The sequence below is a fragment of the Cyanistes caeruleus genome, chromosome 1, assembly GCF_971803275.1.
Source record: "Cyanistes caeruleus chromosome 1, bCyaCae1.hap1.1, whole genome shotgun sequence".
NCBI classification, from domain to species: domain Eukaryota; kingdom Metazoa; phylum Chordata; class Aves; order Passeriformes; family Paridae; genus Cyanistes; species Cyanistes caeruleus.
In genome coordinates, this window is record NC_141701.1 from 67,747,364 (window position 1) to 67,760,358 (window position 12,995).

Consider the following 12,995-nt stretch of genomic DNA (forward strand, 5'->3'; position numbering starts at 1 on the left):
AGGTTGTAAGGATCACAACAGGAATTATAAAGGAAATTTTGAGCTTCATTTTGATGTTGTATGTACACGTGTCTTAGGCTGGGAAACACAAATGAGACAAATTTGCCACCACTGATCTTCTCTGTACTTTAAAAAAGAAATTAAAAAGAGATGAGAAAATCTTCATGACTGGTGTCTTGGGAAGAACCACACCTTGGTGGAACTTCTTTCACTAACCAAAAAATATCAGGTGGGATATTAACCTATGGGATGTAAGCAAGACTTGAAATCAAAGTGCATGGGAGAAACTCTATGTCTGAACACAACATGACTAAGCACAGGGCTTTGCCTATCCTTCTGTGTGCTGAAATTACTCCTCTGTTGGGGGATAACATGATGCCAGACAGTAACAGGTCTTTAACAGCCAGGGAAATATCTGGTTGAAAGAAAAGTGGCCTCTGTGGTCAGTTTGCCAAGGAGTGTGTGGTGAAAAGAAGATAATGTGTTGTACACAGGCTTGAGTACAGTGCAACAGTTCTGGTGCCCCATTGCCTACTGAACCAGAAGCAAAGCAGGGTTTTTACAGTGGCTGTTAGTGATACCAAGGTCACAGGTATGGCACTGACACGTTTTCCACACTGGAGACTCTGTGAAATTTAAAAGGAAATACTATCTGGTACTTGGTAGTAGTTAACACTCAAAACAGTCTTTAATGTAATTAACGTGATCACAATATCTTCTACAGTCAAAATATTTGTTCGGATAAATGAACCAGCTAAACACTAATTCATCTCATTGTGGTAGTGTGCTCCAGGCAGTGAAAGAATGGTGCTTACTGCAATGCTAACTGAGTGGAACAAATTCTTGGACTTGGGTCTTCTACAATTAAAACTTCAAGGGAATTTAAAGCACTAGCAGTAGGCTCTGGCTTTGGCACAGTATGTCATGTTAATAAGGACATGGTGCTTGTTAGGGGACCTTATCCCAACAATGCACTTGACATAAATAAATTAAAATAATTTCATGAAATAGCTCAGATGAAAGTGACCTGCTGATAAAGGTGAAGTATGAACAGAGAAGAAACTGTAATGGAGTTAGAAGGAGCAAGGCAGCCATCTTTTTGAACCAGAGTTCAGATGGTGCATCATGAATATTGCTATAGGTATCTGATGATGCTGATAGCATGAGCTTTTATAATCTTGTGCTTACATGGAGTCTCTGTGATTTGCTGAGCTTTGAATTGTTTTTCTGTGGTTTATTTCATTTTTCAATCTTACTGTTCTGTATCTGATAGAAACAGGATCGTTTTAGTGTTTGCCCCATTTGGTAGCATAGAAGATTTAAATGAAAAAAAAAGGCATGTTTAGTGGGGTGAGAAGAGTTGGACTTCACTTCAAGACGATGTGTCAGTGCTTTCATGCTAATCTAGGATTTCCAAGACTTGGTTTATTCCCCTGCCTGGTCACATGCTTATAACAAAATGTGTATAAACAAATCACTAGGACTGATGTTCCATATAGAAATAAATAGTGAAGTTGGGATGCTTAGAACATCTAATTAATCCTGTCTGAGTGCAGGACTAATGAAGCTTTTCCAACTTGTAGTAATAAAGCTAGCTTCCATGTCTTATCTGTAATTACCCTTCCTCTCCAGCCCACCCTTTCTGACTAGCAAGTCTATGCAGAATGCCAGGGATGTTTTCTCTTTCTATATCCTTTTAGATTCTGGCTTTCCCTTTCTCAAACTCTCTAGCTTTCTGCACACTCCTCACAACGTTTTTCGTGCAGGTCTCTGGGTGTCTCATGAATCCTTTGCTTTGCAAACCTGCTCTTTACTCTTCTCCAGATAATCTACCTCATCAGCTAAGCAGGCAGTCATGTTGGAATTAAAAAAAATAAAAGGCAAAATAAAGAAAAAAGAAAAAAAAAAAAAAGGAAAGAAAAGAAAAAAAAGCACGTTTTGTATCATATCTCATGATCTTGTGCGTGGTCCAGAAATGTTTGGTGAAGACTACTTACTGTGGGAAAGGTACTTCATCCAGCTCCTTTGCTGTGGAGTTCAGTGAGGGAGGCCACAACATAGGAGTACTATAGAGCTGAGCCCTTCAGATGTGTCCAGATAGATCTCCATGCAGCTTGTGAGTGATGTGTTTAGAAAGAAGAGTGACTCCAACAAAACACACCAGGGGATTTCGTATACTTGTAGAAAGCTTTTCACAGTTTCACTATAAGATACTTTGCTGAAATTCCTCCAAAGTACTGTTTTGAAGTTGGCCAGCTTTATTCTTCCCTTGCCTGACTGTGAAGGAAAGTGTTCTCTATTTCATTCTTTTACCATGAGGGAGTAACAAAGCTAAGACAAAAAATTGGTTTTGTTGTGATTCACAGTTAGTCCTTTGCTTGATCTTGGGAAGGTACAACTTTTTTGAAATGCATGGTTTGCTTGTTATGAATTTGGAGCTGCTCATTGCTTAAAGCTAGACTATTTTGTGATATGAATCCTCTCCCACATGTCAAAAGAAAGAAAACAACCCAGTGTACTATTGTTTACTGATTGGTGCCAGCTGTAATTATATGTTTGTCTACGTGGGGAAGTTGGCCCCTTTGAAATGTTAGAGAAGTACTAGTTGACCTCAAAATGTTCTTGACTTTTTCTTCAAAGATGTCTCCTCATAAGACTTTATTTCTAGTGTATTTTCATTGTTTGCTGTAGGGAAAAAAAATTAATGACCTTCCAGTTATGTTTCCCCCATTATCCTGGAGTAAATTAAAGATACGTTATGAATTTTTCCAGCAAGAAATCTTTTCTTCTTTGTCTTTGAGCACCCTTTCACTTTCTTCCACAGATCTTGCCTTCGACTGTTTTCTCATTTACACAGATACTGAAGTTTTCTTTTGACAAATGCTCCAAAGTGGCATTCTTTTTCTCCCTTGTCATTTTTATTTCTCTGTGTATTTTCTTTAGAAAAGTATGATTATGAAAGACCTCAGATAGAAATAGAATCAAGCCAATATTCTAAAGGTCCAAAGGGGTTACCAGGAGGTAATTATAGAATAAAACTCCCCAAATTTCAGCATTAATCAGCTATAAGAATTTTGCTCAGGACCATCTATCTGCTGAAAAGCTTGATTATTCCTTTATAGAGTGGTAAAATCAATAGAACTGCACAGTTGTGAAACCACCTAAAATGAAACAAAAGCCAAAAAAAAACCAACCCTGTTTTCCCTTCACACTGTATACTTAATTTTAGTTTGGAGGTTTTTGTTACTGTTGACTCCCTTTCTTTAAAAAAGTGTGACTGTTAATTTTCATTTTTACTACTGAAAATGTTTCTTTCTTCTATGACAAGTATCCTAGCATATCTACACAGCACAGTTATCCCACGGTACGTTTTAAGGCCCTGAGCTGACACTGTGTCATCAAGTGGATCTCTGTAGAACATCATCACACTGGGAAGAGATTCTTCCTCAGTCACAGATTTCTGTACAGTCTGTGCAGTCACATTCATTTGAGGGCCACACTGGTGAGGTGCAGAACTAATTACATCAGGTGTAGACTTGCTGTGATTCAGGCATGCAATTCTTCACACTTAGCTCCAAAAGGGACTAGCTGCAATTTCTTCAGTTAGCACTTCATTTAGCACTACGTAGCAACTGGACCTGGTAAGTTCTTGTATTTGAAAATCTAATAAATGTATTCTGTGTTGATTTAATTTTGGTGCTATACTGTATCAAAACCTCCTTAATTTTTTCGCTACTTTCAGTCCTGGATCTCTTTCACTAGGAATTTCACTACAGAATAGACACAGTAGAACTGAGAGCTTCTGAGATTTGGCATAAGATAGGCAATTCCTGCTGTGATTATGAAATTGAATAATTCTTGTGAAATATCCCAGTCTTTGGGTTGTCATTTTTGTTGTATTCCTTCAAGAAATTTGTTCCAGTTAGCTTATTAGTGATAGAAAACACTAGTAAAAGCTTTTGGAAGCTGTTATTTGACCTCAAAGCTGAACTTAGATCTTATTTGACTGTATTTAAAATTGAATCACACAACTTTGTCGTTTTGTGTGGTGTTTTACATGCATTTTATTTCACCCGAAAGAGCTAAAACCCAGCATATGCCATGAGCTCCAGGCACCATGTAACACTGCTGAAATTTTCAAAAGCAACTGTCCCATTTCATATTTTCTATCTGGAATATTTTAAAATCTATTTACACTGTTATGCAGGCATGGGCCAAAGTCTTAGCTTGGGGACTCTTCTCTAGGTCTTATGTTAGTGTATTTCTATTAGAGCCAGAAACTGACTGTTTGTCAAGGCCAAAGAGTCTTCAACTAGCACATGTGTCAGTGTCGGAGTAGGGATGGTATGACAATACATTTTGGGATATAGAAGCCTACTGAAGTTACAAAATACCTGAATTATTTTTCCTTACCTAATTAGCAGTGACCACCTATCCTATATTTATAAGCACTTTTATTAAACTTTTTTACTGTGAAGTCTATGAGATTAACCTCGGTCAAGAGTTTCAAACTGCTTCCAACAGTGATTTGTCTTTTTAATCTAAACTAGATGTAAATGACAGTGAGTGTTCATTCATTCAGTTGTGACATCTCAGCTGGGTGGTGTTAATTAACAGCCAAGACAAAAAAAGCTTCTTAAATAATTGCTTAGGCATAAGTGACCTGTGAACCAAGTCTATTTTGGTGCAGCTGACAGAGTGCATAGGTTCTTGTTTGACACATTATATATTTTTTCACAGTAATAAACCAGTATTTGTGTTTCATTACTGTAACTTTATTTTGTTGTTGTATGACATGCTACATGTATAAGACTAAAATATAAGTAAAGAAAAATACCAACATTTGTAGAAATTGTATGAGCTACACCATTTTACCAGTGCAAGTACAGTACTTAAAAATTTACTTTTTTACTTTACTTAAGTTGTAATCCAAATTCTGATATCCTAATTTTCATGGACTGAAATCAGTAAAAAAAAAAGACTGAAGACAGTAATCATGTAACAATTTCTCAGAGTGACTGTCAAAAAAATGGTATCAAATATGGTGCATGTTAGAAGACTCAGGAGAAGGAGTGGAGGAAGAGGATAGCTGTGTGTAGAAACTGTAGCGAAGATTTACTGTATTAATATCAAGTTTAATATGTTGTTTCTTCGAAGTAGACAAGTTCTTGATTCTTAGGATTTTTCCTATTAAATGTAATGTTATTTATTTTAATGGCATCATGATTAGTCTTACTCCAATGCCAAGTATGAACTTTCACTTCTTGGATAAAATGTAATTTATGTAGGTTTAAGGTTTTCAGAAGATGATGAGTTGGAGAGAAATTCCTCACAGCCCACAGCAACACCATGAAATTACATTAGCTAAAGTAAATTATACAAACACAAGCAGATTTTCTTGTATTGCTAAATTATTAGTCTTAAATTTGTTATTTCTCCCCTTTTATTTTCTCACACTTTGAGGCAACTGGGAGATGGGGTGTTCAAACATTAAGAATTGTCTAAGAGAGGAAAATACAAGCTTTGCTTGTGTGTTGATAAGCTGATAGGATAGCATACCCATGAAAACTACTGAAAGAGACTGATGGGACTTTAATTCTCATGTTCCAGGGCCTGAGAGAGGTTGTTTTGCTGAATAAGGTAACTTTGGGATGAAAGGCTAAAAATTTACTTGGAAGTTATAAATTGGCTTACATGCAGCTGTCAGCTGCTCTACCACCATACAGACACTGAACAAATGGAAAATAAATCTCTTTATATATATTTTTGTATTGGCAGTATTGGAAATGACTGCTGAACCTGCTAATGCCAGGTTATTACCACATTGTAGAAAAACAGTAATTTAATATAATTGGGATTTTGTAAGATAGATTGAGTTTCTGCTATTTTTCTCATTGCTTACCTGCTGTGAGCTGACTGTTGGGGTTTTCTTTAATCAAGCAGCTTCCAGTCACTCTCCATATCTGTCTGTCTCTCCCCTCCTCTGTCTCACAAATACACATGCACACACAGACAATATTTGAAAATTACTTCCACTGCCATCAAACCAAGGAGGCTGCAACACCTTAATTTGTAGCCTGCTCTCCTTTTCATACCAAAGACAGCATTTAAGGTAAAAGAGCTGTCTATCAATTTTGCTGTTTCATCTTGCTGCTGAAATGAACTTCCAGTCTCTGGGGCAGCTGCCCATTGCAGTGTTGTCTTGCGAAAGAAGCAGAAATGTGCAAAAGTCAGTAAACAACATAACAGTCCTTCTTTCAGTAATTGTGGAATCTTCTCTAATACAGAGGTTTTGAGACCTGAAAAAATTTAGATTAAATTACATCTGTATTCAGCAGATTTTCCGTATACCCTCCCATAAACAAACAAACAAACAAACAAACAAACAAACTAACTAACTAACTAACAAAAAAAACCCAAAACCAAACAAACACAAAATACAACTTCTTTCCACCCTCTAAACCCTCCAAGAAAAGCACAATCTTGAGAAGATTTAGTTATTTAATAAAGACCAGTTAAATCAGTTTCCTCCTGCTCAGTGTTTTTAAGGAAATATATATCTTCTATAGTTTGCAGTTTACTAAAATATAAGAACATAAATGTGTTTTATTTATAAACAAAAAACTTCACAAAAATCCCCTTTATTCTTAAATTTAAGGAAATAATAACATTTTGGTGGGAAGAAATAAAATCAAATCAGAGACTGTCTGTGGTTTATTCTGTTATAAAGGGAGCAGCTGAAAAATCTGCAATTATACCACTAACAGAATTTAAGTAAGTAATGAAATTACTCCAGATTTCTGAGTGTAGCTAAATGTTAAATTTAGATGTAATAGAAATACAGTACTGTGAGATTATACAGACCAAAGGAAGTTTGCAGGCATTTTCTAGTTGGTGAAATCACTTTATTTTACAAAGGTGAAATCCAGCACAATTTTGGTAGAGTCACACCATTCCCTCTCCTCCTTACAGCTGCAAAGCCTAAATCAAATGCCCTGGTCAAAAATAAAAGTACATCTACTTGAACTGCAATCACCAAATGAAGTGAAGTTTGAGAATTTTGGCTGCTTTTTTATTGTACAAAAGTCAGGAAATATTAAGTTTGTTAATATCTTGACTGTATATCATTCTAATGGGATTTGTTTTATTTACTCACTGTTGCAACATACGTAGATTATTTAGGAAAACTGAGCTCTAGATAGTCTATTTAAATTATAAATAATCTGGTTTTATTAGCTTCACATTAAACTTACTCAACCATTGTAATAAGAGAAGTGTCAGCTTTCTGAGAATCAGATGTCATGTACCAACTGGACTATATCTTCCTCAGACTGAACAGTTTTACTGTGTACTGTTTACTCAGCCCAGCTCTACCAACTGTAATTGACTGCATTTCTGTCCATCTCTCTGCCCCCATCTTTCCCTAGACTGTGTGCACACAACTTTTGAGAAGATTTACATGAAGAACTCGAGTCAGTGAAGGAGATCTCTTGGAGTCAGGCATTGGGAATTGGCACGACTTATTTCTGTAGAATAAAACTTTAATCTTTGCAACATTTTAAGTAAGATATATGAAAATGTAAAATTTAACTAAATACTAATATGCAACCATTTTATTTGGACTTGAGCAGTACTATGCTAATGTGAAATACAGTACCTATTAGTAAAATACCAAGGGAAGAATAAAGAATTATGCAGAGTGGGTGGATAAGAACTAAATAATATATTAGAAGTAGCTGAGGGGTATCTGAGGGGCATGGAAATTAAAATGTATGATTTTAGGAGAATACTTGAATAACTGATGGGAATAGATGGTTACTGCTTGTTAGGATGAGTTAGCAGAGACAGGAGGGAGAGGATCACACTGCACTGGTGTTTTCAGAATGTGTATGTAGATGTTTTTAGGGGCACCTTAAGATGGCTGGGCAAGGTCCAGTCATAAACATTTAAGGGTGTCATTTTTGTCATAGATGAGTAATATGGAGTGCAATGCATGGGAATGGCAGGGGGAATGTCTTAGTGTCAGAAAAGAGGATAAAATGTCCTTGTCAGGCTCCAGCAGAAAAGTACATATAGCTGGGAAAGAGTCAGAGATGGGTGGACAGCTGGGGCGAATGTACCCTGCGGTCAGTAGAGGACACACTCAGGGAAGAGTGACCAGTGGAAGAAGCTGACCAGTTTACTGTGCAGAAGTCTTGGCTGATGTTAAGCATTTCTCAGCTTCTGTCCCACCTACATTTGCATACACATTCTCCTTTCTGATGATTTTTGTGTGTCAAAATCAAAAGGAAAATAGCAAGATCTGAGCTCTCTGGCATTTGGGGGATGTCAGGAGTGAAAATTCAGGCCAGCAGCATGCCTGTCATTCCATGATAAAAGTCATAAAGGCAGATCAGCCTGCATGTGTAAGAATCCTGTGATGTGTCTGAGTCTTGGAAACTTAGTTGTTTTCTGACTTCATAGCTCTGTAACTGCTACATTGACAGTTTGAAGTGATTTTGAAAATGTCACTATTGTACTTAGGAAGTAAAACGGGATTTAATTACTTGTGGAATCCACTACCTGTTCATGAAAACATGTATCAAACATCTCTGACTTGTTAATTTCAGAAACTTGTGATGTTGTGCATACACATGCATGCAAGGAAATGATGGGGACACAAATTTTGCCTTTTTTTTATTTTTGTGATTAAGGGAAAAAAAAAATCTATTTAAATGTTAAATACCAGAATAACAGCACAATTTTGGGACTGAATCAGCTACGTTATCAAATTGTTAAAAATGGAAGCTAGGGTAACTTATAAGAAAGTGGAAAGGCGCCATGAGAAACTTGGTAGTATACTATTCCTAGCAATAAAACTGAAAATGTAAGGAAACTTATGGAGACCAAATAAAACCCCTCAAAACAACCCCCAATGTTTAGTAAAGTATTATGCCTGTGTTTTCATAGAGAACCCATAGATATGTAGGCAGAGTTCAAATGCTGGTCCTTTGTTCCTTTAGGGGATGAAGAAGCTCCCAAATCACCAGGGCCAACTACAGCTTGTGAGTCATGATCATGCACTGGACTTGTCCACTGCCGTTACAAATTGGTGATTTGTCTCTCCTTAGCTTAATCAAATGATTAATAAACAATGCTGAACAAATGGCATTCTAGAACCTGAGAAGAGTATGATATCCAAGCCTTTTTATGAGCTTCCAGACAGATTGGAAGCCCATATATTTCCTCATGTACTGCCTAGTTCTTGAAAGCACAAAGTTGTCAGGTTCAAATGATGAAATGTTTTTATCCAGCTCTCTGGTCACTCTCTGCTGTTAAATTGTTAATTAAAAACTTAGGAGCGTGTAGATTTGAAGTTGATATAAGGCAATATTTTTTAAAATCTTGATTTACTATCATGTCTGAACATGATAAAACATTGATTTTTATAACAGGGCAAGGATGTATCATCAGGAATCTCTATATTTTTTGCTCTGAAAATATAATTTGTCATATTTTTCAACAGGTATAAATCAGTAAAGCTTTAAACCATGTTTTGTAGTCTGCCAGTGAACAGTAGCTGAAAAGATATATGACTTTTAACCGTATTGAAATAAAATGTATGGAAAAGACTGATTTCTGTAAGCTATATTCAGTGTTTGAAATGTCTGAGAAATTAAAATAATTAAACTTAATTTTCTGGACATTGAGAAGCCACAGTTACTACATACAGAGTAGTATATTCTATTTTTATAACACTGGGTTGAATTTTTCAGCAGATATACACTGATGTTATTAACCTGAAATGAAGCTGTGTTTGATTTCTCAAGCTTTTCCATTTTTATAACTTTTTGTGTTTAAACCAAATAGATGCTTTCTTGTGTATCTTCTGTTTCTCTTTTTCTTCCTTATCTCTAAATCACTATAGCTTTACATTATTTGGTGGTAGAATCATTGGTAGAATTTAGGCCTTGAGTAATTCTGGATAAATTAGTAAGTCTGTGAAAAGGCCAGATAATAGATTTTCTTGTCTTTATATATTTGCACATAGAGTTGAATATCTGCTGAAATCTTTGCTGTCATTGCTCATTTTTTGCATAAAACCAACAGAACTACCAGATGGAAAAAAATACATCTGACTCACCCAGCACCAAATAATAAGCATATTGATTTTCAAGGCTACACATTTTAAACAATTTAAGATGTGATGGTTATTATAGTTGAGCTGATTTACAAACATGAATCAGTTAGAAAAAGCTAGATTTTTCCTACATTGAGGTATTTAAGTGAGAGGTAAGATTCCTGTGACTGATGTTCCTGTCTCTATCACACCTATTCACCCTGAATTCTTTCCGTAGTTGATGACCACCAATCTAGTCAACAAAATACAAGCTATGAGTTACCTCAAAGCAGACTTCTGAAACAGACCCAAAGAGCCATTTGTTAAACAAGGCTGTTTCTCTTGTGTGTCTCTAAGGAAAATACATCTTGAATAAATTAGTTGTAAACATTTAAACTCAAGTGTTTAAATTAATCTGAGGTGTGTAGTATACGGTTCTGTCAGTGGGGTGACAAATATCCTTGTGTAGATACATGTTTCTTCTCTCCCTAAACAGAGGCACTTTTGATAATCAGTTTTGTAAGCCAGGCTAGGCACTGAAATTCTGCATGACTGAAGCTATACGGATTCTTCTTCCTTGCATTCACTTTCTGTAAAAAAAGCACACTGTATTAAAAATTGCAATGTCATTGTTACAGAGAATTTTTTGCCCAGATTTTGTGACAGGTATAACCACAGAGCTATTTTTATCCCATTTTGGCAATCACGAAACTACAGCAAGTAAAAGAACTTCTTGAAAAGATGTCTTTAGCTCTCCTTTATTCCTGCCTTTATTTTATGCTGTAGAAGCTGCATGGAAAAAAATGTAAGATTACAGTTGAAGTAGATAGGATGATTCCCTTTGATTTCAATGAGCTTTGTGTCAGATACAATTCTAATTTTTTATTACAATAAATGCAAATTTACAGATATTGTTTATATATCTCTTAAAGAAGGAGTTCCAATATCACTTCAGAAGTATTATTAAAATTAAGTTAAATTTTTATTGAAAGTCCTCAAAGGGATGTTGATTACACATCACTTACCCTAAATCAAAAAATTCATTGAGGTCCATCTGAAAAGTCACAGTCTTCTGTAGAATAATCATCTAAATTATCACTTGAATGTCTTGTAAACACAATTAAATTGTATTGTGTTTTATAACAGAAACTCAGAAATATTAATATGGTAGCACACTTTCAGTTTCTGACTTTATTGATATTGTAAATCTCGAGTGACAGTATAGTTGTCAGCAGAGATCTTCATTAGAGTAAGAGGGATTTGGGATATTCTGTAAAAATAACACTGCATGGAAATTGTTTATCTGGCTTAATTTAGATATTAGCTGGCAAGTCTGCATCTCTTAGACTGCAGAATTTGGTTTAAGTCTTCAGGACAATATTGGCAGAAAGCTCACTGAGAAAACCATGTTTCTGGCCAGAGCACATGGAATATATCAACAAAAAAAGGAGTGGTTAAAGGACTGAATTTCTGAACAGCATCCATGTAAACTGCTTTTGCTTTCCTGATTGCACAGCAAGGGGGTAAAAAGAAACCAGCTAATGAGAAAAGCACTGCTGGAAAAAAAAACAAGGAAGCAAGAAAACAAGGAAAGAAAAAATAAATCAGGTTTTCTGAGCTTCCTAGATGTCTTCTAAAGATAAGGAGGGGCAGGGAACTAAGTAGTGACTCTTGTTTTCAGGTAGAAAGTAGCTATATTTGATGGATTATACAGATCATCTTAGCCTCTTTTAAACTCCCCACTTCTTTTTTTTTTTTTTTATCAAGTTGCTCAGAATTCTGTATTGAACTTATTTATATATCACAGCAGAAATTTGTTTGAATTTTTTTTGTGGGCTTTTATTTTTATTGATACTATTGTTACCATAAAAACTGCCTTTTGTTCAATTTTTAATGAAATGAGTGCTCCCAAGGCAACTTAAGCATTGTCTTTTTATTTTCAAGTAATCTCTGAGGTTTCCCCTCTCTGCCTTGGCTAAATATAACTTGCAAGTGTCTTGATTATGTCAGAAGTACAGTTTGTCTTACTGATATGCATAAGCATACAAAGAGACAGTAACAATAACCTGGACAGTTTCTATGACCAGCACCTAATTCTGGCACTTGGGTGGTTTCACATGTACCATATTTTTTTCTGTCTATAAATTAAGGTTCCTCCATTTTCTTGCTGCAAAAAAAAACCCCAAAACAACCAAAAACAAAAAAACCAAACAAAAACTGAACAAACAAACAAAAAAATCTCATTCTGTTATATCCTATTATATCCTAAATATTCATATATTTAGCCCCATCAGAATTTTCTCTGAATTCACATGTCATCTGCAGTTTTGAAAATTTAGACACAACTTCATCTTGCCCAAAGTTTAGCAAATGTTTCTACTAAGTATCTCCTTTGTTTTGTCATGAAAGAAAGTGTGCATAAAGAAAGATTGTTTTGGCATTAGGATGACCTAGGTGTGTATATATTAGTCTTGTTAGCTGACTTTTTTTACCTACGTCGTCTGAGATACTATCCCATTTAATGTCTGTTGAAATAAGAATAAAAATGTTAGACAGTGGGAAATCAGAAACCCTTAAAACTCCCCAATTGTATGACCTGCAGCAGCTATTTTCAGTGTCACCAGTAATATTGCTTAGGATTGCAAAATATAACTCCCAAAATGTAATGCTGAGAAACTCTGCATCCCCTAAGATGAACCCGCACAACTATGACAGATGTTCACCAGCTAGAGGACATGATTTTGACATATATCTGTTGAGAGAAATAAGAAAGTGACATTTTTCCTAGTGTGATATTAATGAACATGGAGAGCTGAAGCAGTTGCAGAGAAGTATTAAAAATCTGAATTTTATCATTTGTTTTGTGACTTTTTCAGTTTCAAGATGATTAAAAGTG